At 37.4% G+C, this 6,168-nt stretch overlaps 1 pseudogene; it reads right to left on the minus strand.

Annotated features, from left to right (window-relative positions):
• LOC107140724 lies at positions 1-516 on the minus strand (annotated as a pseudogene).
• Between the last annotated feature and the right edge of the window lie 5,652 nt (positions 517-6,168).

The raw sequence follows: 6,168 nt of genomic DNA on the forward strand, positions 1-6,168 counted from the left end.
TTAAAAAGCGGTCTTCTTCATCATTCTCAAAAATTCTTCCTCATTTACTTCTCCATCCCCATCACAACAGCTTCATCAAGCATTTCCTGCAGTTCATCATGGGTTAAATTCTCCCCAAGCTCCTTGGCAGCTCTCCTGATATTACTTAGTGTTATCCTCCCAGTATCATCATCATCAAATAATTTGAAAGCCTTCAATATGTCTTCTTTTTCATCTTTATCACCCATTTTTACACTTATAATGGCAAAAAAAAAAAAATTCAAAACTAACGGTGCCAATTCCTTCTTTGTCCATTTCAGCTATCATTTGTTTAACTACTTTTTTCTTTGGTTCAAATCCTAAGGCCCGCAATGCAATCTTCAATTCTTTCACATCTATGGTCCCAGAGCCATCAGCATGGAATAAGTCAAAGGCCTCTTTAATTTCTTGCTTCTGCATTTCCTTCAATTCAATTTTTGCTGCTCTTTTCTCTGAACACGTCGCCCCTCTCGCCGCACCCCCCCTCCACGCCCGCATTGCTAGGGCCGCCCCCAATCTTCATTTTCAAGAGATGACTATTGTTCTATTCTTCTTTCTCCCTCACCCCAGATCAATTCCACTCACAGCAACAGCCAAAATTAAAAAGCAAAAGAAAAAGGATGACATGATAAGAAATAAATGAAGGAATAAGTTAGGAAAAACTTCAGAACCTTGGAAAACTAATCACGGTTCCTCCCCCATTTGCAGAAATTTGATAAAATTTATTTACTTTTTTAAACAAACATGCCAAAAGACCCAAATTTTATTACATGTGTTTAGTCCACCACTCAAAGTACATATTACCTATCAAAATAATAAATCACTATTTTGTATTATGAATCTTTTTTATGTTAATGCCCTTAGGAACCACCACGTTGCTACAAACAACACATTCAATAAATAAATCTTGCTTCTGTAACTCAGGGGTGAAAGCTTAGAATATTTTTTCAACTGTGTTGAGGTCATATGACATTAAACAATTTACTAGAAGACCCAAACAACCAGACAAAAAGTTTATATTTGAGGAAAATCTTCTGGCTGCTTTCAATTCCAACTAGAAGACAAAGACAGGGACAGGGACACGAGTAAATCATGTGCATATCCACAGAACTTATGTCATAATCTAATCATCCTCTTTCTCACAGACCATTCTGTCCTATCTTTTTTATGTTTAAAAATTAGCAGTTCCCCCTTTTCTCATTCATGTTCCAGCTCAAGAACACTAGAGTAACCACTTGATACAGATCAAGAGCTATGAACTCAGAAAATGACAAGGAAAATGGAACTACAGGACAAAACATTGTAAAATATCATAGTATGACTATGCAGTTGTCAGCATTTATCACCACAGTTACAAACAATTTATAGTAACTTTAAAAGCATTTGTTATTGGGCTGGGATGTAACTCAGAGATAGTGTACTTGCTTTCCATGGGTTCAATCCTTAGCGCCACAGAGGTGTGGAGGGGAGAGTTCTTATTGTCAATACCAAACACTACCTTCCTGAAATCTTTATGATGTCAAAACTTAATATTAGTAATAATTTATCAAAAACAACAGTGATGTGAAAATCGTTTTATTTTTTGTGAACATCAATTTAACTTTTTTTGCTCAATTTAACTCTTTCTCCCTCATCCCAGATCAATTCCACTCACAATAATCATAAACATTGATGTTGCTAGCCCTCAAAATTTGTAGCTTATATATAAATAATTTTAAACTGCTACACAACATCACATACATGCAAAAGTAGGGGACAGCCATAGGAGAAGATTTTTAATATCAACTTTTGTTATATAGCCTCAAAAAGTTCACTAACCATGAATTAGGTTTGAAAACAGAAAATTGATGATGAAAACCTCTTAAACATTTCACGTTATAAGTCCTCTGTGTTAGGTATCTGCAGAAATAAGAATGAGACGATTCTTTCCATTCTAGAGGCCAACTTAGATGCCAAGAGAGATACACTCATGTATATAAAAGATTCAAATAAATTGTAGAACTTCCTGTAACAGAAGAATAAACCAAGCCCTTCTTTTATTTTGGAAACACAAAATAAGGAGCAATATATTCCAAGTGGGGAGGGGTTGATTAAAAGAAGAGATGACTTTTGAAGTTTGCTTTAAAACAGATTCTCATTCTTAAAGTTCTTATAGTAGATGTTTCCACTCATTAGACTTTGAAAGTTCCTATTTTATTCCCATATATCTGTGCCAGCTAACAGACAACTGGCGAAGAATAATGTTCTGATGTCTGCTGAGTGAATTCATGAATAAGATAACCAAAAAAAAACAGTCATTCAAACACAGTTTCTACCAAAATCTCCCAACCTTTCTAACTGAAATCTCTCCTAGATATGATTTTATTGGTGTAGTATTTCCTGATTAAATTTCTTAAAAATTGAGCATGTAATGCCTTTTTCTAAAAAGAAAGAAATTTTTAAAATCTTTCCATGGCCACAAAATCAGTTCCATGAGTGAATAGTAAACATTTTTTTTAATTAGAGTGTTATAGTTATAAATAGAAGTTGGGTTTATTTTGACAAAATTACACATGCATGGACTTTGATTTCCTCCATTGCAATAACCTTTTCCTCCCCTTCTCCCTCCCCCTATTCTACGGATCTTTCTTTCATTCATTTATTTATTTTTGATTTGTGTTTTTTGAATGTACATAAAGGTGCAATTCCCTTTGCTGTGTGTGTGTGTGTATGTGTGTGTATCAGATTTTGTTAAATTGATTTCTCATTTTCTCTTTCCCATCCTATCCCTCTTCCCTCCCTCTTAATTTTGTACTCCACTCATCTTGCCTACATCTTTATAATATCAGATCCTCCCATCACTTCTTTCCCTTCTTTTGCTCTAGCTTCCACATAGAAAACATTAGATCCTTGATTTTCTACATCTTGCCTATTTCACTTAGAATGATGTTCTCCATTTCCATCTACTTACCGACAAACACTGTAATTTCATTCTTCTTTATGACTGAGTAAAACTCCATTGTGTATGTGTTCCACATTTTCTTAATCCATTCACCTATGGATGGGCATTTGGGCTGATTCCATAATTTGGCTCTTGTGAACTGTCCTGCTGGAAACATTGAAGTGACTGTACCTTTACACTAAGTTGATTTTAGTTCTTCTGAATAAATACCAAAGAGTGGGATAGATGGATCCTATGATATGATGGTTCTATTCCTACATTTTTGAGGAATCTTTATACTGCATTCCTGAACGATTACACTAATTTGCAGTCCCACTAACAATGTATGAGCAACCTTTTGTCCCACATCTTTGCCAACATTTATTGTTACTATTCGCAGTTGATCATTGTCATTCACCACATTGATGCTAAACCTTACTGTAGTTTTGATATGTATTTACCTGATTAATAGAGATGTTGAATATTTCTCTTCTTCTTGGCATCTGACCATTTTCTCTCTGGTAAGGATCTTCATAACTCTCTTGCTTGCTTACAATTCTAGTTCCTTATTTCAATTATTCAATTATTCACCTCTCCTGTGAAACACTACAGCACAGGGACCAAAATCCCCTCATTTAACATTGAACTACATATTGTTTGGCACTGGCTTGACTATCCACCATTATCTGAAACTCAGTGTATTCAAAATGCCTGAGCCCTGTCTCCTCTCCAGCTTTCCTGATTCCTTCAATATTCTGCCATTTGCCAAACACTCAAACTAGAAACGTCCATAGTATCTGCCTCCGTGACCCACACTCAGCCAGTCTCCATCAGCTCACACCCAGTCATTATCTCAGCTTCATAGTTGCCCCACTTCACTGGGGGGGGGAGGGTCTTTCCCCCACTATCCACCTCTCTTAAGTCCACCTTCCTAATACAGCCTGAGCATCAAACCTTTCCTACGCAATGAGCTTCAGCAACTGCCAGTCTTAGGGAACGTGAAGACCTCACTGGGCTTTCACACAGTCTGCTTTCTCCTCTGCCTGTAGCTCCTTATTGAGCCACTGCCCAAAGAGACCTTTGCTTTGGTCAGGTTCCTCGTACAACAGACTAAAGGATGCACTGAGGACAGAACAGGGTTGCCTAGAAGGCGAGTTTCCTTTGCTTTCTTTCTTTTTTTTTTTGATACTAAAGGGTGCTTAATCACTGACCCACAATCCCAGCCCTTTTTTAATATTTTTTTAGACACAGAGTCTCACTGAGTTGCTAAGTGCCTTGCTGAGGCTGACTTTGAACTTCCTCCATCAGCTTCCTGAGTCCTTAGGATTACAGGTGGGTGCCATCACACCTGGCTCCTTCACTTTTAGAAATGCCCCGTGTCAGCAATTCTGTGCTGAAACTAACCAATACTCTATTTTCTGCAATTTGCTAGCCCACACGTTTCTATGCTTAGACCCAGAACTCACCCCCACCTCTGCTCTAGCATGAGCTCAGCTACCTCCTTGGGATGGTTGGTGTTGAGCCTGGATTTGCTCTTGGGGCCATGTGATTAGCTGGTTTTTCTTACTGCTCCTGTGGCAACTGCTCCCAGGTCATCACTGTATTTGTGGTGATCCAAGCTGTGGCACAAATCTTCCTTTTATTAGGGAAACACATCGTGATCATTCTTTTAGGTATGTTTGCAGTCATGTTTTTTGGAATGCAATGCTGGAATGCCTCTCCCTCATCTTTTAACTATCTAAGTACATCTATTTAAAAAGCACAGCCTAAGCTTCAACTCCTTGGCTTATAAAATTCATCAGCACAGACACCTCTCCTGTGAAACACTACAGCACAGGGGCCCAAATCCCCTCATTTAATATTGAACTATACATTGTTTGGCACTTGCTGCTAGTTCACAATTTTCAGCTTTGTCTCCCCAAGTATATAGTTTAATCTTGTCAAGAATAAAAACCATGATGGGTATTCTGGTATTTCCCTGTAGGGCCTAGCTTGGCAGGTCCACAGTAAGTGCTGCACCAGAACAAGCTGGCTAATTATTTTCAAAGGACTCAAATATCTATTGTTTGTCCAGAACCTCTTTAATTCAATAGATGACAACTTGCCAATGACACAGCTTGGATCACCATCATCTCCCTAGGAAATTGTGGTTCATTAACCTTACTGGAGCCAGGCCTAGATTATAAACACTGTTGTTATATACTTATAAATAAACTAGAAATACTGGGCCAGGGGGAACCAACAGAATGTAAAGAACTGAGATTCTAGATAGGGCAGAGGGGTGGGAGGGAAAGGCAGGGGGCAGGGGGTTAGCAAGAATGGTGGAATGTGATAGACGTCATCATCCAAAGTTCATGTATGAAGACACGAATTGGTGTCAACATACTGTATATACAACCAGAGATATGAAAAATTGTACTGTATACATGTAATAAGAATTGTTATGCATTCCACTGTCATTTATTTTTAAAAAATCAATAAAAAAGAACTGAGATTCTAAAGATAAAATAATAGATTAAAAATATGATGACATGAAAGGAAAACTTATCCACCAAAAAAGTATTTGTGATGACAAACAAATGTAAATATTGTTGTTCTTTATTTTTTTAATTTTTTTTGTGCTGGTCCAAATCCAGGGCCTTGCGTGTGTTAGGCAAGTGCCCTACTCCTGAGCGACATTCCTAGCCCATGTGAGCATACTGGATGCATAGGCATTAATTACGGCTTGGGACTGCTGGAAGGCTATTCCCTAGTATAGAATTTTCATTGAGATTGTAGTTAAAAGTTTATTTATTTGCAGAGTATCAATGATAATTCATTTTTTTAATGTCACAGTTATTTCATGGGTACACAAACATGGCTGAAATAAAATGAAAATGAAACCACGGAAACAAAGCAGTTTGAGAAAGAAAAGCAACTCTAAGTGAATGAGATGCCAGCTTCCTCTGGGACAGACCAGCCAGTCTAGTTTCCTGGCTTTGTGCCCCAGCCAGGCTTCTGCTGTGCCCAGCAGCACAAGGGCTTCACCTTTCCATTTTATTTTTATTTTTATTTTTTTTAATTTTTTTTATTGTTGGTTGTTCAAAACATTACATAGTTCTTGATATATCATATTTCACACTTTGATTCAAGTGGGTTATGAACTCCCATTTTTACCCTGTATACAGATTGCAGAATCACATCAGTTACACATCCATTGATTTACATATTGCCATACAAGTGTCTGTTGT

The sequence above is a fragment of the Marmota marmota genome, unplaced genomic scaffold (genome assembly GCF_001458135.2).
Source record: "Marmota marmota marmota unplaced genomic scaffold, marMar, whole genome shotgun sequence".
NCBI lineage: Eukaryota > Metazoa > Chordata > Mammalia > Rodentia > Sciuridae > Marmota > Marmota marmota.